Raw genomic sequence first — 26,612 nt, 5'->3', positions numbered from 1 at the left:
TCACATTAATTTTAAAAAATATAGTGGAATCCTTTTGTAACACCACTGAGTAATGGTAATGGTAATATCTGTATTATGGGTCAATTGTGTTACATCTGATTTTTATGATAGTATGAAATTAAATATTGTGTTGAGGGAGGGTTATAATTTTATTTGAAGCATACTGTTTTATTCTTATCCCTTTTGCCTGAAATTCTTAAACTCAGTTCCCATTAAGTAACTATTAGTTTAACAGCAAAATTGTGAGCAATCTGGTGTCATTTATTAAAATATGTATGTGTTATCTAGAAGTGGGAGATAAGAATGTGTTAATAGTTGAAGGGGAACATATCAGCTACAAGAACAGAATGGTTTGGTGGTTAAGTGTCCTAATGGTCGACACTCAAGGGCAGTGGCTAGAAGATGTCAGAAAACAAAGATTATATATAGACTAGAGGCCTGGTGCACGAAATTCCTGCATGAGAGGGGTAGGGGGTGGGGGGAGGAGGGTCCCTTAGCCCGGCCTGCACCCTCTCACAATCCAGGACCCCTCGAGGGATGTCCGACTGTCAGTTTAGGCCCGATCCCACAGGCCTAAACCAGCAGTCAGACATTCCTCTCGCAATCTGGAACCGCTGGCTCCTAACCACTCACCTGCCTGCCTGCCTGATCACCCCTAACCACTCGCCTGCCTGCCTGATTGCCCCTAACTGCTTGCCTGCCTGTCTGATCACCCCTAACTGCCTGTCTCAGCCCCCGCACCCGGGACCCAGGCTTCCCTCCTCCAGCCAGCCGCAGGCACCCAGGACACGGGATTCCCTCCCTCTGGCTAACCGCAGGCACCTGGGACACCGGGCGGTGCTGCCCAGACCCCGGCTTTGTCAGGAAGGACATCAGAATGATGCCCGGAAAATGTCCAGTCTATCCAGTCTAATTAGCATATTACCCTTTTATTAGTATAGATGACATTACCAAAGAGTGATGCACTTTGCTAGAGAAAAGTTGGCTAACACTGGCATTATCAGGAGACAAACCTTTAAGTCACAGGTATGAAAAGTACATTTATTTTAACTTGGTTTTTAAAGCATATGGTAAAAAGGAATAAAATAACTGTTTTGCTATTAAAAATTCAGTCTAGAGACTGAATTTGATATTGATTTTTTAAAAATCAAAAGACAGGTTTATTGAAAGTTGGAATTTTTAATTAAATGTATTGGGGTGACATTCAATAATAAGATTATATGGTTTTAAGAGCACATTTTTGTGATATATAATCTGTATATTGTATTGTGTGCCCCCTACTCAAAGTCATATAATCTTCCATCCTATATATATGACCCCCTTTATCTTTTCCTCCCTCTACCCCCACCCTCTGGTAACTACCATACTGTTGTCTATGTCTATGAGTTTTGTTTCTTTTTCTTGTTTGCTCATTTGTTACTTTAAGTTTTATATCCCACAAATGAGTGAAATCATACAATGCTTAACCTTTTGCACTCGGATGTCAAGTGTGACTCGACACGGTTAGCATCGGTAGCAGCTCTTTTTATACTCTTTGAATGTATCAATAATTTGAAATATAAAAAAATCCAAATAAATAAGTTTGTATGAAAAGAAACTCCAGTTTTTTATTCTACTGCCGCGCTTTGTAAAATCTGGGGTATTTAAAAAATTAAATCCCGAGTAGAATAAAGGAATCGAGAAAAAAGCAAGCGAGTGCAAAGGGTTAACTTTCTTGTCTGATTTATTTCACTTAGCATGGTATTCTCAAAGTCCATCCAGGTTGTATTTCATCTTTTCTTATGACTAATATTCAATTGTATAAATGTAACATAACTTTTTTCTTCAATCACCTATCGAAGGACACTTTGGTTGTTTCCATGTCTTGGCTACCATAAATAATGCTACAATGTACATAGGGGTGCACATATCTTTGTGAATAAATGCTTTCCATTTTTTTGGTAAATACTCACAAGAGGGGGTTGTTGGATCATTCTTAATTTTTTTGGGAATCTTCATACTGTTTTTCATAGTGGACAGAGGACCTGAACAAACACTTCTCCCAAGAAGACATACAAACAGCCAACAGATACATGTAAAGATGCTCAACTTGACTAGCTATTAGGGAAATGAAAATGAAAGGTAGAATTTTTAAAAGAAAAACTTATCCATCCATTTCACTTCTGTGTATATTCTCAAAAGATTTGAAAACAGAGATTTGAAGAGATATTTGTACACCAGTGTTGATAGTAGTGCTTTTCATAATAGCCAAAAGATGGAAATAACCACATGTCCATTAATGGATGGAGGGATAAACAAAATGTGGTATACACATATAATGGAATATCACTCGGTATTAAAAAGGATTGAAATTCTGACATATGCTACAACATGGATGAATTGTGAAGACATTATGCTAAGTGAAATAAGCCAGACACCAAGGACAAATATTGCATGATTTCACTTACATGAGTTACCTAAAAGTAATCAAATTCATAGATACAGAAAATAGAATAGTGGTTGCCAAGGGTTGAGTCGGTAGGGGTAGAGAATGGGGAATGATTGTTTAATGGGTATTTTCAGTTTGGGAAGATGAAAAGTTCTGGAGATGGATGGTGGTGGCGTTGGTTGCACATTAATGTGAAGGTACTTAATGCAACTGAATTGCACACCTAAAAATGGCTAAAAAGGTAACCATTTGTTTATTTTACTACAATAAAAGAAAAATGTACTAAAATGGTATTGTAAAGTAATAAAATGCTTCCAGTTAGAGAACAAGATAAATATAAGGGTTAGCCAATTATTCATATTCATAAATATTCAGTAGTCATAAGTAGCCTAAATTTTGTGAAAATACAATTTCATTTCCTTGTATATGATCTTGGGAATAATTTGCCCATATTTAAAAATATTTTTCAGTGCTTGACATAATTCTTGAAGCATGGAAGATGCTCATTAAATATTTGTTGATTGATGTTTGTTTATTCAGGAAATTATAGTCATAGCTTCATGTGCACAATAATAACCTTAACTGTAACTCGTTAAGCCTACTTAAAGCTCACAGAACAGGTAGAAAATGAAACCTTTAAAATACAAACAATAAAAACAGTATGCGCCCTAACCAAGTGACTCAGTTGGTTGGAGTGTTGTCCCATACATAAAAAAGGTTGTGGTTCGATTCCCAATCAAGGCATATACCAGTGTTGCTGGTTTGGACCCTAGTCAGGATGGGTATAGGAGGCAGCTGATCCATGTTTCTTTCATCTCCCTTTCTCTCATTCTCTCTTTCTCTCTCTCCATCCCTTCTTTCCAAATCAATAAACATATCCTTGGGTGAGGATTTAAAAAATAGAGTGTACAATATATTAGATTATGGGAATTAATGTATCTTAGTTATTATAAAACATGCCATAAATTTTCATTGTTAATATAAAACAATAATAATATTTTAAGAAATGGACATTTATTTGCCTGAAAGATTACCTCTAGAATCAATAGTGCTATTATCCCCATTTTATAGAGGTAGAAAGATCACAGTGGGTCTTGTGGCCATCCTGGTGCATATTTTACTATTAGAGACACAGTGCACGAATTCATGCACAGATGGGGTCCCTTGGCCTAGCTGCCAATTAGGGCCATGGGAGGTTGGCTGGCTGGGGAGAGGGGCCGCAGGAGGTTGGCCACCCTAATCGGGGCCATTGGGCCAGTTGGCCAAGTGGGGAGGGGCTGTGGGAGGTTGGCTGTGGGAGCTCCCTGGCCACCAGGGGGCAGCTCCTGCATTGAGCGTCTTCCCCAGTGGTCAGTGCGCATCATAGCAACTGGTTGACTGGTCGTTGGGTCATTCAGTCACCTGCACCGTCTCCAATCTGGGACCCCTCGAGGGATGCCCGACTGCCCATTTAGGCCCGATCCCACCAGGCAGTCGGGCATCTCTCTCACAATCCAGGACTGCTGGCTCTCAACCGCTCTCCTGCCTGTCTGCCTGATTGCCCCTAACTGCTTCTGCCTGCCACCCTGATCACACCCTAACCACTCCCCTGCCAGCCTGGTCGCCCCCAACTGCCCTCCCCTGCAGGCCTGGTTGCCCCCAACTGCCCTCCTCTGCAGACCTGGTTGCCCCCAACTGCCCTCCCCTGCAGGCCTGGTTGCCCTCAACTGCCCTCCTCTGCAGGCCTGGTCCCTCCCAACTGCTCTCCCCTGTAGGCCTGGACCCCCCCAACTGCCTTCCCTGAAGGCCTGATTGCCCACAACTACCCTCTCTTGAAGGCCTGGTCCCTCCCAACTGCCCTCCCTTGCTGGCCATCTTGTGGCAGCCATCTTGTATCCACATGGGGGCAGTCATCTTTGACCACATGGGTCAGCCATCTTGTGTATTGGAGTGATGGTCAGTTTGCATATTACCTTTTTATTATATAGGATGTGTTAGAGTGATGGTCAATTTGCATATTACCTTTTTATTACATTGGATTATTATATAAGATAGATAATAGTAGCTTCATTGAAGTCTCTTGATTCTTTAATTAAATTTTTTAAATATTAAAAAATTTTCAATTACAGTAACATATAATATTATATTAGTTTTAGGTGTACAACATAGTGATTAAACATTTAATAACTTACAAAGTGACCACTCCTATAATTCTAGTACCATCTTAATCCCTTCCCTTTTTTCACTTACTCTCTCATCTGACAACTATCAAAATGTTCTCTGTAACTATGAATTTTTTCTGTTTTTTTATTTATTTATTTTGTTTTTTAGATTCCAAATGTAAATGAAATATGTTTTTGTCTCTTTGTGTCTGACTTACTTTACCTAGCATAATACCCTCTAAGTCCATTTATGTTGTTGCAAATGGCAAGATTTCATTCTTTATTATGGCTGAGTAATATTCAGTTGTATATATGTATCACATCTTTCTTCATCGATCAACGAACACTTAATTTTTTTTAGGAACCTCCATACTGTTTTCCATTGTGGCTGTACCAGTTTACAACATTGTATGTTGTATCCTTCCCAACACTTGTTTATTGACTTATTGATAATAGCCATTCTGACAGATGTGAGGTGATATCTTGTGGTTTTAACTTGAATTTCCCTGGTGATTAGTGATGTTGAGCATCTTTTCATATGTTTATAGACCATATGTATGTCCTCTTTGGAAAAATGTCTCTTCAGTTCCTCTGCCCATCTTGTAATTGGATTATTGTTGTTGTTTTTGGTGTTAAGTTGTATGAGTCCCTTTTATATTTTGGATATTAACCCCTTACCTAATATATTATTGGCCAATATATTCTCCCATTCAGTAGGTTGTCTTTTCATTTTGTTGATGGTTTCCTTTGCTGTGCAAAACCTTTTTGGTTTGATGTAGTCTAATTTGTTTATTTTTCTTTTGTTTCCCTTTCCCAAGGAGATATTTCCAAAAAAATTACTATGAGTGATATCAAAAAGTTCATTGCCTATGTTTTTTAATATGAGTTTCATAGTTTTAGATCTTACATTTAAGTCTTTAATCCAATTTGACTTTATTGTTGTATATTAGGTAAGAAAGTGATCCAGTTTCATTCCTTTTCATGTATATGTCCAGTTTTCCCAACACCATTTATTGAAGAGACTGTCTTTACCCCATTCTGTATTCTTGCCTCCTTCTAGTTCCTTTAGGTTTGAGATTTAGAGTTAGGTTGTTTACTTCATATTTTTCTTATTTCTTTAGGTAGGCCTGTATTGCTATGCATTTCTCTCTTAGAACTGCTTTGACCATGTCTCATAGATTTGGGGTTATTGAGTTTTTATTTTTATTTGTCTTAAGGTATTTTTTTTATTTCTTACTTGACCTTGTTTTTAACCCATTTATTATTTAGTAGTATGTTATTTAGCTTGTATTTGTGTGTTTTTTAGTTTTCCTATTGATTTCTGGTTTCATACCATTGTGATCAGAGAAGATGCTTAATATAATTTCAGTCTTCTAAAATTTGTTAGAAAAAAAAATTGTTGAAACTTGTTTTGTGATCTAACATTTGGTCTAGCCCAGAAAATATTCCATCCTTTAATTCTCAATCCTCTAATTCTCATTAGGGTGATTTGACTGTTATCCTGGGAATAGATCTAAGAGGTGGGGTGAGAGATCCTTTAAGCATATGCATTTCAAGGTTAATCTGATGTGTTCCTCTTTTCTATTGGAAGACGGATTTATACGTTAAAGATATTAACCTGATTGTTGTTGTTTCTTTTGCAACTGCCCTTGGAAACTGCAGCTTTAAGTGAAATAACATTTAACAAAACCAATTTTGCCATAAGCTAATTGATATAAACAAGAGTAAGTTCATATAGCATATTTCTGGTCACAAAAGCACCACCAAACTTCAAATATGAGCTATACATACATTTAAAAAGATGAGTAACAATAAGAGAATTCTTTACCAACCTGCTTATTTCAGTTCATGGTCACCGTGTAGCCAGAGCCTATGCCAGCATCTCAGAGCACAAGGTGAGCACCCACCCAGGACAGGATGCTTTTCCATCGCAGGGCACACTTACAGGCACACCACACTCACTCAGAATGGGACAGCGTTGACACGCTGGTTTACCTGAGGTTCATGGCTTTGATATGGGAGGAAACCAGAGGACCCAGAGAAAATCTATGCAGACATGGGGAGAACATGTATTTCCACATAGACAGTTGCCCCAGCCTGGAACCAAATTTTTTTTATTTTATTTTTGCTTATTAACATTTTAACAAAAAGACTTCATTCAAGGACCTGCTGTACTTTTTCTCCAATGGATTTTTCTGTTGTCATAGTTTTGCCAAATGTTGCCAAGAAAAATAATAAAGAGAATTTTTTTTTTTAAAAAAAGCCCCTTTTAGATAAATTATGACTTTATATGAGGTTTGTTTCTGAATACAAGGTAGATATGGTAAATTCATTTCCTTCAACACTAGGTGAGAAAAAACTTACCCCGTTATTTAATTGTAAAGCATTCAGTTTTATGATATACTAGATAACTTCAGAAAGCTTGTTTCTAGGGTTTTATTTATGACACTAGGGGACCAGTGCACAAATTCATGCACCTTGAAAGGAACTGTGGGCCGTAAGGCTGTGTGCAATGGGCACAGGGGTAGGTCTCGGCCCATCCTCCGCACCCCCGCCTGACCCCTCCCACTGCAGGCCCCCCCCCCCCAAGTCCCCTGTCTGCCGACAGCCCTGCTCCCAGCGCCGCCGCTCCCACACACTGATGGCAACGGCCCCGCTTGCACCCGCTGACGGCGTGGAGTGATTGGGGCCAGCGCCAGCAGCGGGTGCGAATGGGGCTGGGGCTGTCAGCAGGTGCGAACAGCAGCTGCTGCCCTGATCACCCCTCAGGAGTTGGGGGAGGTGAGCGATCGGGGCCGGTGCTGGGTGCCAGCAGTGGAAGCGAGCGGCAACTCTGGCTCCGGCAGCAGGTGCCCAGTGGGACCGCGGCACATGGGAGCAAAGAATTTTCAGTAACCACCACAGGCTCGCCCCGATGACAGCAACCGGTGCCCCACCTTGGTCTGGCGCCCCTGCTCACCTGCTCCACCATCCTGCTACGGCCTATGCCTGCCATATTCCATGTTCTGCCGCCTGCTGCCGACGCCCACCATGTTCCGCGAATGCCCCCTGGTGGTCAGCGCACATCATAGCGACCAGTTGTTCGGTTGTTCGGTTGTTTGGTTGTTCTGCCATTCAATATTTGCATATTAGGGTTTTATATATATAGACTAGAGGCCCAGTGCACAAAAATTCGTGCACTCGGCGGGGGGGGGGGGAGGGCGTTGCTCAGCCTGGCCTGCGCCCTCTTGTAGTCTGGGACCCCTCAGGGAATGTTCACCTGCTTGCTTAGGCCCGCTCCCCAGGGGATCAGGCCTAAGCTGGCAGTTAGACATCCCTCTGGCATCCTGGGAGCCCTTGGGGGATGTCTGACTGCTGGCTTAGGCCCACACCCTGCCTAAGCCGTCAGTCGGACATCCTTAGCGCTCCTGAGGAGATGGGAGAGGCTCCTGCCACCACTGCTGTGCTCATAGCCATCAGTCCAGCTTGTGGCTGAGCAGAGCTCCCCCTGTGGGAGCGCACTGACCACCAGGGGTCAGCTCCTGCATTGAGTGCCTGTCCCCTGATGTTTAGTGCATGTCATAGTGACTGGTCATTCCTGGTTGTTCCACTGTTAGGATCAATTTGCATATTACCCTTTTATTATATAGGATTGTAGGAGTTTCTTGAAGGGTAGTATAGTTATAATGAACATTTTCATTTGGGTCTGTGTCAAGTATTTTTGAAACACAACAGTAATTGACATTTTTACTAAGGCAATATGCAAACATTAAGAGAAGTTGTACCCATGCTAATAAGGAAGATAATAATAAATTGACTATTAAGTAGAATTGTGTTTCTCACAGGCAGAGTATTTGAGCAGCTCTCCAATTGTTTTCTCCATGAATGAAAAATAGAGCCATTTTGCTTTGGGGTTATCATTTATATTTGAACATGGTATGAATGGAATTTAGGAAACTCACTTCAGATATCCGAAGTATAACATTGATGTGTATATATATGTGGTTTTATGTATATGTTGGATGGGATGGGAGTGACAAAAATAATGCCTAAATCATAATATTGAGAAAAATATTAAAGGTATATTAAATATTTATGTCATAGATTGCTCTCCAATTCAGTAGTGATAAAGGGCATGTGAAAAGACTGTAAGGTTACTTTCAAAACAAATACCAAGTTCCAGGAGATGAAGTGTATTTGTATAAAAGATGCTTGGCAGCTGCACAAGCCTTTTTCTTTATCTGTTTATCAAGCAATTGACTGTAGAAGTCTCTTTGTATTAGGAACCCTTGGTGTGCAGTTTCCTTAAGTTTTTTACATGACACGTGCTCACCCATTTTCCACTGACAGGAATGGGAACAGTGTACTAACATAAAAGTTAATGGCAAGCTTAATTTTTGTAATTTGAAATCTCCTAAACACAGGAGTGGGCAAAAGTAAGTTTACAGTTGTAATGCAAATAAATAATACAAGAATCTAGCCCTAACTGGTTTGGCTCAATGGAAAGAGCGTCGGCCTGCAGACTGAAAGGTCCCGGGTTTGATTCTGGTCAAGGGCATGTACCTTGGTTGTGGGCACATCCCCAGTAGGAGGTGTGCAGGAGGCTGATCGATATTTCTCTCTCATCGATGATTCTAACTCTCTATCCCTCTCTCTTGCTGTAAAAAATCAATGAAATATATATTTTTACAAAAGAATCTATATATATATAAAAGCCTAAGCAACCAGCCAACCAGCTGACCATCTGACCATCCGGTAGCTATGATGCGCAGTGACCACCAGGGGCAGACACTCAATGCACAGGCATGGAAACATGGAACAGACTGATGAATCTCAGAGGGAAAGGGGGAGGGAGGAGGGCGGAAAGAGATTAAGCAAAGATCTTATATGCATACTAGAGGTGTACACTGGTGGAGTCCCTTGGCCTGGCCTGTGGGGATCAGGCCTCTGACATCCCCCGAGGGGTCCTGGATTGCAAGAGAGCGCAGGCCAGGCCTAGGGACCCCACCAGTACACGAATCCATGCACTGGGCCTCTAGTTAATAAATAAAAATATAAGAATAAACTTTCAGTTACTCATACTGTAAACCTACTTTCCCCCACCCCGGTATATTAGAGGTGCTCCCTATGTAAAGGAACCCTACAAACCATAATTTTGTCAAGAATTTGTACATATAATTGTCATTGCTTTATTCTTCAGAATACAGCTTCACAGTTTTTGAAGTTTATGATAATCTCACACTAACAATTTGGTCATGAGCAGGATATGTGCTTTCTGTAGCCATCTTAGAAAAAAATAACACACCGGTCTTGGGTAGCAAATAAGCTAAGAGTACTGCCAACTGGAGTTTAGTATTAATCAAACATGGGAATAACTTTTTTCTCTCTCTAAACATCTCCCCTTTGGCCTCAAGGTCAGAAGTCTTAATCTTCATAGGAATAGAATACGTTCTTTTCTTTTTACAATAAAATACTATATTAGTCCTACTTTAAAAATTACATAAGAGACCTTTTATAAATTTATGAATTTTTGTAGAAGAAATTCCTAGAAGAAACAAATAGATATATATTTAAATATCCATATAAGTTAAGTCAGAAGTATCTAGGAATACTTCAAATGAAATCAAAACTTATAAATGGAAATTTTTAAATTTTTGAAACTATTGGAAAATCTTTAATTAGAACAGCTGTTGGTTAAGTTCAGTATTTTAAGTATATTATGTATGGAAAGTACTGGCTTTATTTTAAAGCTCAGCAGTGTTATGGTAATATCCTTTCTCATTTAAAAATCTGAACTAGTAAAAGATTTTTAAAAAAAATTTTGAAAACATTAAATGCATTAAGTAATTAGAGCAACACTTTAATCCTAGATTTATGTACAGAATTAATTTATCAGTTTTGTGAAGTGATTAAAGTTAAAGCAGATTATTCTTACATTTAGAATTTAGAAGTTTTAAATCAGCAAAATGTGAAACTTATTGAATATATTGTTTTATATTTACCTAAGAATTTTTGGTTTAACAAATGGACATTTTTTAATTTTTTAAAAAATTCATTGAACATATCCATGTACCTAATTTTATACAATTAGCAGATTCTTCCTAATCTGTATGATTTTTAAATATAGCCTTCTAAGAAAAATAAATTTTTGTAGAAAACTGAAGACTTTGATTAAATATGAAATTTACAATTTGGTTAGTTATTTTCTATAAAAATTATGTGAATAAATTAAAGGTTACCATCTGTAAAAATATATATCTATTGAGCATGTAATATGTAACTATGAAAATTCGCATATGAAATTTTTGCTTGAAGCACTCTAACCAGGTGCTTCATAATCTGACATCTTCTGCCCTGCTTGGGTAGCTCAGTTGGTTGGAGTGTCGTCCCAATAAGCCAAGGATGCAGGTTCGATCTTTGGTGAGGGGACATGCAAGAATCAACCAATGAATGCATAAATAAGTGGAACAGCAAATCCATGTTTATCCCTCTCCCCCCTCCTCTTGCCTCTTCCCCTCTCACTCCTCCCTGGCATCATCTTTCATGAGATTCAAAAGTCCTATTTCCATTGTGTTGTTTACTTAGGTTATGAGGCTTTTCTCAAAATTAAACAAGTGTTAGATGGTTCCTCCAAACATTGCCAAATGAAAGAAGAAAGAGAAAATTGGTTGGAAAGGGAGATGAGTTACTCTGGCCTGATTCTTTTTCTTATTTATCTTTCTGCCGCTATCTTTTTCTGCACATCCTTAGATAAAACTCTAAAACTATTATTGAGATTTTTGTGGGAACCAAGTGAGACAAGAAGAAAAATGTAAAATTGTTGTCTGACCCCTAAAAGTAGTGATGCTGCGATTTTGATTTCCAGGAACAGTTTCAAAGTACTTACCATACAACTCTTTACTGCCTTAATTTGTGTGTACAGATTGCTGTTGGTGTTGTTGCTGTCTGTTTTGTATCAGACTTGCTAGCTAATTTCCTTGCTTATTAGCTAAGTGATTTTCTTAATGGGTACCCTTTTGACAAAGGAATCTTAGCTGCTCTGAGAGGAAAAACCAGTTTTTAAAAATCACGGTGAAAAAGATAAGGAACATCTGTATTCATGTTGCTGCCGTGTTGTTGGTGTGGGAGAATATCTGGTGATTGACCTTGATTCTTTACTGAAGTCACAAAAATATGCATAATTTGGCCTTTATCCACAAAACAAATAGCAACAGTCTCCAGTTAAAGCAGGGATCCAATTTCCTTTGTTTTGGGTGTGGAAAAAGGGATGTTTTCCAACCTTATTATCAGAGGGGGTTTTGTGGTTCCTGAAATATTTTAGATTCTCCACTTTGACAGGAGCATTTTGCTTGCATTCATATTTTATTAACCAAGAGTTATTTTGTTTAATGTATACTTGAAGATTTAGAAGCCTGCAATACTGTGCTTAAAGGAGAAATGTCTTTTTTATTAAATAATCAAAGAAAACCCCAAAACCCAACGGCGTCAACACTCCCCCTGCCCCCATGATCTGCTGATCGATTTTAGATTAGGGCCCCTGTAAGGGACAATGGACATGTATATTGGGGAGCCAGATGAAGGTTTTTTTACAAGCAAGTTTAAGTTGGATCAAGTCAATGAGGGCAACACCAGGAGAGATGAAACCTGTGGAGCGAACCGCCTGGGAACCTCATCCTCTTCATGAGGTGAGTCTCCAGGTGCCCTTCGTCCATGCTGGAGCCAGGTTCATGGGGGAATAGTCTGGGACCCTCATACACCCACCCACCTGTGTCTGCACAGCCCATGAATCTGACACTGTACCAAAGTGTGTATTTATCCATCAGATTTCATCTCAGAGCCTGGGCATTGAGATGGGGTATTTGCAGGTCCACACAGCAGCATCAATCTTTTAGGTAAGGCAAGAAATTGTGAGCTTCCTGGTGTCTAAGGTGGGAGTCATCTTTGTTCTCGCAAACCTGGTTACAGTTCTTTTCATTTATTAAGCACACCACAATCAGCCAGATAAGATTAGAGACAAGAGTGAAAGAGAAAGCATTTTTCTCTATTTCATTCTTTCATTTGAGTCTCTTTGTACTTCTGCCTCCATTTTCTTTCCCTTGCTTGCCCATCTCATTAGAGGACCTCACATTCTACAAACTCTGCTTCCCTCATTGAAATGTAGCTACCTGCTATCTATTTAACTAGGAACAAATTGTTTAACCTCTCTGTGCCTTGATTTCCTTACTTGTAAAATGGCAATAGGCTATTGCCTACACCAGTGGTCAGCAAACTGCGGCTCGCGAGCCACATGCGGCTCTTTGGCCCCTTGAGTGTGGCTCTTCCACAAAATACCACGGCCTGGGCGAGTCTATTTTGAAGAAGTGGTGTTAGAAGAAGTTTAAGTTTTAAAAATTTGGCTCTCAAAAGAAATTTCAATCATTGTACTGTTGATATTTGGCTCTGTTGACTAATGAGTTTGCCGACCACTGGCCTACACCATAAAGTTGTTGTGAGGTTTAAATGCATTAAGATGTATCAAGCACTTAGGTTAGTACCTGGCTGTATAAAGTGCTGAGTGACCAATTATCTAATAATTATTGATAGAACCTATTAATATAGTAATGATTGAGAGCCATATGTTTCATTGTCAAGTGTCAAAATGTTAAACAGGATAGATTTGTGGATTCTTTGGGGGCTGGTGTTTTGCTTTTTCTATGAAAATACACTTATAGAATGTCTTAAAGATACAAAAGCACTGCTTGGTCAGTCCCCAGAAGACTTCTGAATGGTAAGAGAGAATGTCCTAAGAATCCTAGGAATCTTATTGAATTTGTTACTTTTATTGGAAAAGGAGACAACAATATACATATAGTGTTGAGCTGGTTGGTTCTTTTGTGTATTAATTTCTCTCATAGTAGACATGGTGCTTTCTTTATCCAATATGAATGGTCTAAATTATATGACCATCATTAAATCTTATTTATAAATTAATTTCTGGCATGATGAGTGTATTTCCTTTTTGAGGTATCATGTTTTTAACCATTTAAAAGGTAACCTCACTCATTTTGAGAATACTGTATGCAAAATAATTTTGAGGGACATTTTATTTTCTTGTATGTATTTAGGTCTTTATAATATTTAAATATATTCAGATTGGTAAATACAAGTATTTTAGCAAATAATGGATCTGATATATTTTCATGTTAAAAGCCATCTTAGGTGCATGATATTAACCTTCTATCTCTCCCATGTCTTTGGGCCATTGCCCTGAAAAATCACATATTTTAATCTACACACATTTTTTCTTAAGAATTTCCATTTTCTCTTGAAATTTATACCATATATTTCATGGCCTATTTTCACACAACCTTTAAGAATTATACATACTCAATAATAATTCTCATTTTTTTGTGTAAAAATAGACCATGACATATACTCTATAAATGATAGAGTTTATTCAGGGCTACAAGATTAGCAATTTTATTTTATTTTTAAATTTCTTACTGATTATGGTGTTACATATGTGTCCTTATTCCCCCATTACCCCCCTTCCACTCCCCCCTCATGCCCTCACCCCCCTGTTGTCTGTGTCCATTGGTTAGGCTTATATTCATGCATACAAGCAATTTTAGATCGTTGTCAACATTTATTTCAAGTTAAGTATTGGCACAAGCACTTATACAACTGTAGTCTTTGCAATAATGTGTTGCATAGTTTGTGTACTGAATTACACTTCAATTTAAGTGTAGTTGAATTTTTGAGATGAAGATGTGTATGCAGCTTGATTGAGCCCAAAGTACTCTGAAAAAATGACAATGGAAAGAGTTATATTTTCTGTACTGAATATTTTAGAGCTGGCATTTTGCCACTGAACTGTATATGAGGGAGGAATATTGTATGTGTGCTTTGCATTTAAGGTTTAATTTCTGAGGCTGAATTCCAATTTTGTTTATTCCCTCAGGTAATTACTGGTTTTCTAGATGCAAAAGAAGTGTATCATTGGATTTTTTAAAATGGTTAAACTTGTATTGTAGATATCCTTTCTTTAAATTTAGGCACTAAAAATTCTCACACATCAAAGGAGTGTGTGCACTCTCATTTGTGGCTAAAGAGTTAATCATCTCTCAGCAATGCTTTGAAGTTAGTTTTTTTGTCATTTTTCTTTTTTTAACTCAGCATGGGTTCATGAATAAAACTAACCACTCTGATAAGTATAGTGTATTATTGCTTTTGCATATGGCTTTTGCTAATAAAAATTCAAATTCTGGTTAGTTTGCTGGAATCAAATCAATGTATTATATGGCTTACTTCTCTCCCCCCCCCCCCCCCCCCGCTCTGTTATGAAGCCCTCTCACAGAAAATAGGTGGAAAAAAACAGCATGGGGTGGAGAGAAAGGACAAGGCAATTCAGGGTTAAATATAGTTTACCCTTGATGCCTATGTTGTGGTTAGTCTGTGATCTGTAAAGGATTTTTACTTATCATTGCCCTACAATCCTTAGAATTCTTATTCCTTAGGACGGAATTTCTATTCTTTAGTCAAAGTGTATGAATCTGCTTTTTGTGGGTAAGGTAACAATAATAGCAGTAGCAGTAACTTAATTTAACAAAGTGTGTATGTTTGTGTTTTTAAATGCAGCTCTATGAGAATCTATCTGTTGAAGAATAAGGTAGGATGAAGAATATGTAGGTGATTGCTAAACAATACTGACAGTTGCTAAAATTAAGTCATCCTGCTTAAAGATTACCTAATCTGTACATCAAATAGGATTTGGCATTTTTAAAATTAGGATGTTTTCCATTATCATCAACACAAAATAATTGTGCCTGGGTGCTTTCTTCAGAAGGTAACATGTGAATTTAGAAACCAGAGAATATGCCAGAATGAGACTGATGATTGTATAAGACATTCCATACTGGAACCAGATACTAGGCTCCAACTAGGCTCGGCTGGAAAGACTCTTAAAGTACAGTTAGAGCAGTAGTTCTCAACCTTTCTAATGCCGCGACCCTTTAATACAGTTCCTCATGTTGTGTTGACCCCCAACCATAAAATTATTTTCGTTGCTACTTCATAACTAATTTTGCTACTGTTATGAATTGTAATGTAAATATCTGTGTTTTCCGATGGTCTTAGGTGACCCTGAAACGCTGCTGTAGAGCCTAAGACCATCGGAAAACAGATATTTACAAATGTGCATGTACAAATGTGCATGTACAAATCACAGTGGGTAAGATCATGATCTCAAGAGTTAGAGATACCAGCCCTAGCAGGTTTGGCTCAGTGGATAGATCATTGGCCTGCGGACTGAAAGGTTCTGGGTTCGATTCCGGTCAAGGGCATGTACCTTGGTTGCGGGCACACCCCCAGTAGGAGGTGTGCAGGAGGCAGCTGATCAATGTTTCTCTCTCATCGATGTTTCTAACTCTCTATCCTTCTCCCTTCCTCTCTGTAAAAAAAAAATCAATAAAATATGTTTTTTTAAAAAAAGAGTTAGGGAGACCAGATTTTAACTGTTTGAAGGTTGGTCACTTTGGGCATGTGAATTATTTTTTCTGAGCCTCACATTTCTTAATTAGAAAATAGGGATAGTGGGGGAGAAACCAAGATGGCGGCATAGGTAAACACCTGAACTGCTGCCTCACACAATAATTTTAAAACTACAACTAAAAGACAAAACGGACATCATCCAGAACCACAGGAAGGCTGGCTAAGTGGAAATTCTACAACTAGAAGGAAAGAGAAAAGCACACTGAGACTCAGAGGAACTGCAGAAGGCAGAGGTATGGAGGGCTGGCAACTGAGTATGCGGCTGGCTTTCTCAATCAGGAGGGAGACAAAAGCTCCCGACTGCTCTGAACTCCAGTTCCGGGCGAGACTCTGGGGACCCAGACTCATACGGGGAGAAACTGGACTGTCGGGCATCGGGTGGAACTTGAGGGCGGCTTTCTCTCAGAGGTGCTTGCAGCGATTACCGTGGGACACTGAGACCCAGGGGCCTCTTAAGGCAGGGCTGTCGGGAAGCCATTGCTGTTTGTTCCGCCCTGAGACTCCACCCCATCCAAGCTGAGCACAGAGGCTTTTACATATGAATGGTCCTTTGAAACCTAAACTTACCTAACAAACTGCAGCTGAGTCAGTGAGACCCAGAACATCCAAAAGAAGGCCCAAGGCCCCACAGCAGCTTGCATTGCTTCACAGCTGGGCCTCATCTGGGCACCTCAAAAACCCAAACAAAGAAGAGGAATCTTCAGATCTCTCCATAGCTCCTGCTGGGTGGCCTCAGGCAGAGGCTAAATTAGCACCTCTTTGGAGATCCAAGAGCCAGTGTACCTAGGGGTCAGAGTAGGTCCATCCAGATTACAACTCCTCAGATCCATAAGGGATACACTCAGGGGGCAGACTCAGTGAGCACCAAAGCCCCACTGAAGCAAGTCTTGTCTCATAAGGGTGTCTCCAGCACAGAAGTTCTCCCAGCGTAGACACAGCTGATCCTCACAGCCAGTTGGCCTGGAAGTCGATTTCCCCCAGTGATACCAACAACAATCAAGGCTTAACTACAACAAGACTGTGCACACAGCCCACAAAGGGGTGCACCAAGAGTGTCCACCTCAGGTAACTGGGGAGGCTGAGCCACTGGGCCCTACAGGACACCTAGCACACAAAGCCACTCTATCAACTCAGGGAAGCAGCCAAAATGCGGAGACAAAGAAACATGTCACAAATGAAATACATGGAGGAAAGCAAACGACTGGATATAGAGTTCAAAACCACGGTTATAAAGTTTTTTAAGAATTTTCTAGAAAAGGCCGATAAATTTAGTGAGACCCTCGAGGATATAAAAAAGGACCAACTAGAAATTAAGCATACACTGACTGAAATAAAAAATAATATAAAGAGATCCAACAGCAGACTAGAGGATCGCAAGAATCAAGTCAAAGATTTGAAATACAAAGAAGCAAAAAACACCCAACCGGAAAAGGAAAAAGAAAAAAAGAATCCAAAAATATGAAGATAGTGTAAGGAGCCTCTGGGACAACTTCAAGTGTACCAACATCAGAATTATGGGGGTGACAGAAGAAGAAAGAGAGCAAGATACTGAAAACCTATTTGAAGAAATAATGACAGAAAACTTCCCCACCTGGTGAAAGAAATAGACTTACAAGTCCAGGAATTGCAGAGAACCCCAAACAAAAGGAATCCAAAGAGGACCACACCAAGACACATCATAATTAAAATGCCAAGGGCAAAAGACAAAGAGAGAATCTTAAAAGTATCAAGAGAAAAACAGTTAGTTACCTACAAGGGAGTACCCATACGATTGTCAGCTGATTTCTCAACAGAAACTATGCAGGCCAGACGGGATTGGCAAGAAATATTCAAAGTGATGAACAGCAAGAACCTACAACCAAGATTACTCTACCCAGCAAAGCTATCATTCAGAATTGAAGTGCAGATAAAGAGCTTCACAGATAAGAAAAAGCTAAAGGAGTTCATCACCACCAAACCAGTATTATATGAAATGGTGAACGATATTCTTTAAGAAGAGGAAGAAGAAGAAAAAGGTAAAGATAAAAATTATGAATAACTAATACATACCTATCATTTGATTTTTAGATTCACTTGATTTTTAGATTCACTAAAAATCAAGTGAATAAAAAATCTGATTAATAGAATAAACTGGTGAATATAATAGAATCAGGGGCATAGAAAGGGAGTGGACTGACAATTCTCGGGGGGAAAGTGGTGTGGGGGTGTGGGAAGAGACTGGACAAAATTGTACACCTATGGATGAGGACAGTGGGGGCAGGTAAAGGCAGAGGTTGGGGTGGGAATCTGGTGCAGGGGAGCTATGGGGGGAAAAGAGGAACAATTGTAATAATCTGAATGATAAATATTTATTTAAAAAAAGAAAATAGGGATAGTAATGGCATCTAATCATATTATTATGAGAAATAATTACTAAATATGAAGAAATTATAGTGATCAAAAACTGCCAATTTCAGAGCCTTGGAAATCTATTACCATTTATATATTTTGCATATAATGGAACAGATCATCACACAGGCTCTTGCTTGGCCTTAGAATCCTGCTCAACTCAGAACACCAGGAAATTCCTACTATTTTGCAGAATTGGCAGTCAATGTGAAACATATTTGTTATCCCTGAGGTAATGCAACTCTACCTGTCTTTTCTCTTTCTATTTTGCTAACAGTCTCCATAATGCAAATATCTAGCCAGTTACTTGGAAAAGAGGGAATGCAGAGATTAGTTATCAATAATCATAGTGTTCAGGTACCATGCTAGGTGCCTTACAGAGATTTGTGTTAAGTAGCTGACCCCAAAATTTATATGTCCAGTTTCATCATCTAACCCAGGCCCCATTCATTAATTTGTTGATCATTTGTCTCCTTCACTTAATTGTCTAACAGGTGCCTAAACTTACTGCTCACTGTTCACTATCCTTCAGCCGCACTGGACTTCTTATGTTCCTTGAGCATTCTAAGTTTATTTCTGTCTCCGACTTTTGTTCTTGCTGATTCTATGCCTGGAAGGCTCTGTCCTTTTATTTTATGCATCTTGCTTCTTTTCCTTATTCAAATGTCATTTCTTATTTTATTTTTTTCTTTATTGATTAAGGTATTACATATGTGTCCTTACCTCCCCTTTGCCCCCACCCCCCACACTCATGCCTTCACCCTCCTGAGGTTTCTCTCTGACAACTGTATTAAGTCATTCTCCCATCCAGTCAGTTTCTTATCTCATCATCCTATGATATGTTTCTTTAGAACCCTTTTCCACATATATAAAATTATGTTATTTATTTAATTGTTTACTTTTCTTATCTCCCAACCCAGAATGCAGGCTCCCTGAGAGCAGTGGCCTTGTGTGGCTTGTTCAACACTGTACTCCAAAGACCTGAAACTGTGCGTGGCTTACCAATCTTCAGAGGTATGATTATTTATTTCCATATTTTTATAGGTGACCAAAGTGAGGCCCAGAGAGGTATAGTAGCTTGCCCAAGATCATGGGCATTGGAAGTGACAGAGTTGAGATGCAGACCCAATGCTGGGCTCTAAAAACCTGTGCAACAATGCAGTTGAAGATTAGGGACATTGATAGGAGGGCGGGGGCTGTGTTGAGTGCTTGTAACTTTCGTTGAGTCCCTGGGCTGGCAATTATTGTTTGTCTAGCATTGTCAGAGAAGAGCTGGTCCTGATTACTTCATACTCTAGTACACTTGACTTATCTCCCTTCCTTTTTCCTTTTGACTCAGTGCCCAAGACACCCATGGTTAATATTTTACAAGAATGCATTTGAACCCTCACTGCCTGGGAAAAACAAACACTGGGTTTCAAAGAAGCTCCCAAAGGCCTAGAATTCATGATTTTGAACTCAAATGAAAATTTCCACCTGACTTGGTTTCTTCCTTTTTATATATATGCTGTTTCTGAGCATTTGTTACTTGACATTACCATTGATTATAGCTGCAGCTTTCTTTTGTGAGTTTGTGTTAATAACACAGATGATGCTTTGGTTGTACTTGGCCCCTATTGACTAGAATATTTCTACCTCCATACCTTTCCCATCCCATCCCCCACCCCCAGTGCTGCAGTGGGACCATTTATGTTGTTTTTAGCCAGGCATGCTGCAGAATAAGAAAGACAGTTTGTCATGTGTATCATAAAATGTATAAATATGTGTTAACTTTTGGGGGGAAATGAAAAGAAGAAAACCAGGGCAGTTGATTAAAATGGGATAATCAACCGCATAATAAGTTACACCCAGCAGATTATAGAGGGAGAAGTTATTGGCACTTTTTACTCCAGGACATTTGGTGTGCTTCATTGCATTTGACCTTTTAGAAGCTATTGACATCATTTGGGAACTGCCAGTAAGCCTGCCTTAACCAGTTAAAGAGAAGGAATCGTAGCATTGTGGAACTGACTTGATTAATTTAAATCCAAACACACACAGTCCTGCATGGATGCCCTTTGCAATGCCCTTGCACAAAAGGATTTCATTCAGAAGCATTATAACCCACATCCTGCTGTCAGACCTTTTTGGCTCTGTTGGTCCTCTCAGACTGTCGGCAGCATCTTTAACCCTTTTTATGCTTCCTTTTATCTCATGAAAACAATATCTATGCTTAGATTCACACAAATGCTCTACATTTCACTCTAAGTTCTTTCTTTGTGTCCTAGGGAAAAGGTATTTTAAAGTTCCACTAATTGAGAGACTAAAATGGGAACTTATCTAAAACTGGCTTCTTTAGAAAAGTATATTAGAACTTAATCCAGCGCTTCCTCTGGGAATTGTAATCAAAATTAGAATCATGAAATGTTGAAATAAGTTTTTGGCATTAGAGTAAGCTATCATCTATAATACCTTTGACTTTTAGATTAAAAACATTGAAGGCTTTATAATCCATATTTAGTTTTGGGAAAACATCAAAGTTAATTGACTTGTGGGTGAGTTCCGAGTAGTATAAGGATAATCTAGTCCTGGATTCTTAAATGAAAGCAAAATTAAAATTATTTAAGGATAAAACTTTGAATAATTTCAGTCTATTACAGTCTGAACTGAGTGAAGTACCCACACGTTGGTCACTCTGCTGGGCTTGGTTGCAGAAGAGGGCAAATATTTGTGTGGGAGAAAATTGCTACTAGGTGCTTCATAGCACATAGAAATGTTAAACTGGAAAGGACCAACACCCTCATTTTATTTTATTTTATTATTATTATTTTTTTAAAAATATATTTTATTGATTTTTTACAGAGAGGAAGGGAGAGGGATAGAGAGCTAGAAACATCGATGAGAGAGAAACATCGACCAGCTGCCTCCTGCACACACCCTACCGGGGATGTGCCCGCAACCAATGTACATGCCCTTGATCGGAATCGAACCTGGGACCTTTCAGTCCGCAGACTGACGCTCTATCCACTGAACCAAACCGGCTTCAGCAATACCCTCATTTTAAACAGCAAAAAAAAATCTACACCCCCCCTCCGCCCCCACGATTATTCAAGTTCTTAAAGGCCCTTATTGGCCAGCTTCTGCTTCTTCATTACCCAATTACCACACTCTTCCAGAATACTGATGAAGCCTTTCGGGAAGGTGGTGTAATCCCATTCTCTGGTTTTGTTCATTATCATTAATTTTAATTATTGTTTTAAGGGCTTGTGATGTGCCAGTACTTCATGCATTATCTTTGTCTTCATAACTACAATTTTAGGCATTGTTCTTCTCTTTTTGAAAATTAGGAATTGGCATTTACAAAAGTTAGGGATTTGCCCAGAGTGTTAGTTACTCTGAGAAGGTGGGTGGGAGCCAAGGAGGCAGCCTCTCCAGGATATCATTAGCTAGATACAGGGAAGAGAAAAGGGCAACAACAGGTATTCCTCCCAAGCCTTGTCAGTTGACTTGAAAATGTTATGGTGAATGAGTATGCCCTGGGTCAATGGTAAGAGAGAAAGAATGAAGGCAATTTTGGCTTTAGTTCTTCAGTGGATTCACTGTAAGGGAATATGAGGGCACCTCCTTTCTAGCTGTCATTAGCACTAGGTGTCTAGGTGAGGAATGTATTGGGGAATCAGGGAGCCTAAAAGCTATGTGACACAAATGCAATGACAGCATTATTTTGAGCCTCTGTTTATTTTCATTTCAACCACATTAAGTTGTTTCAAAGACCAAGTGGAATAATCTAAAATACTTTGTAAAATGAATATAATTAGGACATAACATTTTTGTTCATTTATTCGATAAGTATTTATCAAAGCGAATGCCAAATGTAAGGTATGTTGCTAGATGGAGAATAAGAAGGAAATATAGACTTTGTCTCTACTTCTCAGAAGGTTAAAATGAGTAGGAAGATAAGATGCATGATAATAGGCAATAGAATGTTTTAAATGCAATTTGTAAGGTAGAGAACACTGGAATTTCCGAGGAGGAACCCATTCCTGATGGAAGAGATGGGTCTTAAAAGAGTTGGTTAGGGTTTAGATTGGTGGGAAGGAGAGACAGAAGGAATGTGATGGGAGGAATGGGTAGGTATGTGTGGGATTACAGGAGGAGGAAGCAGTTAGAGCAAAGGCCTGGGGGAGGGAAAATACAGAGACGTATTCGAGCATCAGATCGTCTCATTGGCTGTAGCTCCAGGTGCCCAGAGTGACAAAGATGGGCTTCTGTTGAAGCTGTGAAATCTGCACTTGACTCAGTGACCACAGGGGGAGCCTTTGGGGATTTGGGAGTTTCGTAGTAACCTGGTAGGGCAATGGTTGTGAAGTTCGTCAAGGACAAAGTGATACATAGAATGGTAAGGAGCAAGGCACTGCAGTCAGGAGACCAGAGCGTCATGAGATGACTGGAGCAGATCTAAGCTGGAGGGGACAGCCTGGGACTGGAACAAAGAGGTGACAGATCAGTGAAATTTGGCCACAGACTGGGTTTAAGGGTGATGGAGAGTTAGAACTTTTTGCCATTGGAAGTTCTGTCATACTTTTTCATCAAATTAATATGCATTTGTTTTAATTAACTTAATTTAAACCCAAATGCTAATCATAAAATCCCATATACCACTGATTTTTTTTCAGTACTTATATTGCTTCACTGGAATTAGGGAACGTGTTGTATCAAGACCAGAGGAGCCAAGAATGTTGCTCATCTGGACTAGAAGGAAGTTCAACATAAATTGTGAGGCAAAACTAGCTTAGGATGAAGGCTGTTTGGCCTTATCATCAGAAAGGTGATTTGGGAGAGGAGGCAGGCTGGCCACTGACTGGTCAAGGCTTTAGAAATCCTGGCCAAATAACCCCTCAGAGGTAGCACTTTAATCCCCATTTGCTTCTGAATTGGCACTTGCCAACATGATTTCACTTTTGTTTAAGAAACAAGTTAAGCTCAGGACCTTGGTGAACCCCAAGTTTCAATTTAAGGATTAAGGTAGTTGCATGGGAGTTGATGAGATTTATAATACCTTGACAGTCAAGGGGTATTTCTTTGGGAAATGTGCTATGTTTTCCCCCCCGTGAAAGACTATTTCCACCTTCTAGCTTTTGTTTTCTTTCAGTTTGAGAAATTATAATATTATTTAGATGTCATTGAAGCCTTGGGATCCACTGGGAAATAGGTAGATTTTCTGAAGTTTAGGACAGATACAGGGGGGTATACAGTTATCCAGGGGAAATATGTCAGGGCTTGGTGGAGCTAGTGCTGTTACTGGGTAGATTTTGTGCCTGCTCCCAGCGCGGTGCTGAATGGCCTAATGTGGGTATGCACTTCACAAAGCCTCTCTGTGCTGTCCTTAGGAATCCAAGGAAAGGAGGTGGTGACTTTTGTAAGAAGTTATCCACCTAAGAAAGAGTTTATGATCTCTGAGAAAGTGGTGAGGTTGCGCTGATCAGAAAATTTAGTTGGAGTGTCAAGAGGAAATAGAATACTTATGAGAACATGACATAGTGAGCTGTTTTTGTAGATGAAGAGAATAAAAACAAAAGGAAGCTTAGAATTAGGAAATGGATATGGGGGAAATTAGGCCCTTGCTTTTTCTGAAGCAAGCCTCTTTAACTGGACACTTAGTCTGGCCACCTGGGGCCGTTTGTCTCACTGGCACTTGATTTCTACTCCTGCTGGTGATCGTTCCTATTCCCTTCAGCTTTTGGAGTGGCCAGAGGCCTCTTGGTTTGGTCTTATTTTGGGGGAAGGTTCTTCTTAAATCAGTACCTTTAAAAGAAAAGCTAACAAACCAGCTTTACTGTTGGACTGTTTCTTTATGACCATCCATCTCTGAAAAAGTCGATACACCTGTCTCTTCTTGGTGTGTGTTATATAGATAACCTTTGTTTGCTTTACCCATCTTAATTCTGTTTAGACAGGTGGATCATCTCCCTAGTAAGTTGTCTGAGACACCTTGAAATAGTCTGGCTAGTATGTTAGGATCTAGTCCTTATTCTTTTCTGAGAGGAGGTAAACCAGGATTGCAAGTTTAAAACACATTGAAATGAATTTCCATTTTTCAAATTAAATAGTGATTCATATCCAATGGTTAAAAAAAAAAACTTAAAAGTTTAAAAATATACAACATAAAAATTGGAGGACTCTCAATTTTTTATTGAAACGGCCAGAAGTAAATACCCCTATCTATTGGGTGTGTATCTTCTAGATATATTTTTCAATACATATTTAAATAAACAAATATATTTATTTTAAAAATTGAGTCGTATATATGATGTATGTGTGTGTGTGTGTGTGTGTGTGTGTGTGTGTGTAGATTATTATCATTTGTATCGTGGCAAATTTTGTATATGTATCATTTCCACTTAGATATGATAAAATTTGCATGTTTTGCTTCTCAAACTCAGGGTCTCAGGAAAATCAAGTGAGTAGATAGAGGAATAGTTCCGTTTTTGTTGTAAAGCTTTTTCACTTTACCTAAGTTAAGGGAAACCAAATTATTGTGGGTTTTGTGAGGGCAGACTTTACTATTCTTTCAGAATTCTCCCTCCAAATTTTCAAACAGGTTTAAATTCTGTGTAGTTTTCCACATTGTACAGTGGGGCTGTTTTATTCCATTTGACTATTTTTGTAAGCAGTATTATTGCAATTCACTTGTATGCTTTTTTTTTTTATCACAAGGGAAACATTAAAGGCGGGCTTAGCTTCATCTAAATTGAAGTAGAAATAATAATAGTTTCTTTGAAATAGCTTAGATCTAAGTATACAGTACCGAATGACAGCCTTCATATTTTATTGTTATGACTATCTTAAAGAGGATCTGCCAAGTTACTTGCTTATCTTTACAATTACAGTATTTGCAGCAGAAAAGTTAGACCATGGTATTGTTTGAAAACATGTCAATCCAATATTCATGGAGAAGAAAACAATAGTTTGCATAGTACAGGTAATAAATTATATACTTATGAAAGCATTGCATCTGATCAAATAAGCATGATATATCATTAGAGACTCAGTTTGATGTTGAAGCATTGTTATTTTAAGCAATTACTTTAAACCTAGTATTTTTAAGAGGGGGTTGTATTCCCATGAATGTAGGTGACAGAAGCAGGGCAGGACAAATAGTTCAAAGGGAAGATTTAAATTATGTGTAGCTTAGGGGTTATTAGAAGTAGAAGTAATTCTGCTGTGATAGAAGAGACTTAATCAAGAAGACTGTGTAGCAGTAAGATGGCAGATTTCCTCTGATTTTATCTAGAGTGTCATAATTAGGCATTTTGCTGGAGGTGTTTTCTGGATAAGTGATGTATTGGCAGGGTTTTACTGGAGCTTGGAGATAAATGGACCCGGCAGCTGCCACCTCCTGGAGAAGTAAATAGAGAGAATCAGTTTTCATTGTTATCAGCACACTGACCTCTCAATGCACAGATGTGAGCTTTCTTTTCAGGGGGAATCAAGTATTCAACCTCAAGGAAAAGGATGTTTTTAATACAATAATATTAATGTTTGTTAAATGAGAAAACCATCTATGAATACTTATACTATTGCTACCTGTGAGCATTATTTATTGACCTGTGACTTCATCAGAGTTTCAGTTGTGAGAGGAATATTGCTAATGGATTCATGTAATGACATTTGTCATTAAAAAGTCACATCGCAATGAATAGATTCAGAATTCATTGAGTCCCTTGCTCTGTGTCACACTCAGCCCTCTGTGACAACCTTCGTTTCCTACTTAGCAAATCCAAGCCTGGTAGCTCCAGCCCCAGGAAGTTGTTAAAGCAATTAAAGGCTCTGTCTCCCAGCACATTGCTTGGTTACCATAGTATCCTCTGCCTCCAAGTCTCTCCTGATGATGTCAGTATGCATACAGGGGTTGTTCAGAGCATCTACGTGGGGATGATTCACCCTGCAATAAAGCCCCTCTCTCGTTGCTGGGTTTCCAGTGCGATTTCAGACGTCCCTAGAAATGGAGGGTAAGTGCCTTCTTTTGCATATCAGAGAATTACTAAACGCCTCTATTATTCTGTTTTAGGCGTATGAATGGTTTCATGCTTTCCAAGATATACTACTGCCTGAAATCATAATGTTTTGGAGCATTTCAAGCCAATTTTCTAGAATAGTCACAGTTT

At 39.1% G+C, this 26,612-nt stretch overlaps 1 protein-coding gene across 11 annotated transcripts in view; it reads left to right on the top strand.

Moving 5' to 3' along the window:
• PAM (peptidylglycine alpha-amidating monooxygenase) overlaps positions 1-26,612 on the top strand; it is a 267,335-nt gene that overhangs the window by 28,424 nt on the left and 212,299 nt on the right. For all 11 annotated transcript variants that reach the window (XM_079786765.1, XM_079786768.1, XM_079786767.1 and 8 more), the window contains exon 2: positions 19,386-19,479. The gene's annotated coding sequence lies outside the window, so the exon portion shown is untranslated. The remainder of the gene's footprint in view (positions 1-19,385; positions 19,480-26,612) is intronic.

The sequence above is a fragment of the Cnephaeus nilssonii genome (genome assembly GCF_951640355.1).
Source record: "Cnephaeus nilssonii genome assembly, chromosome: 2".
Classification (NCBI taxonomy): domain Eukaryota; kingdom Metazoa; phylum Chordata; class Mammalia; order Chiroptera; family Vespertilionidae; genus Cnephaeus; species Cnephaeus nilssonii.
Note: the sequence above shows the minus strand (reverse complement) of the source record. Positions and strands in the feature narration are given on the sequence as shown.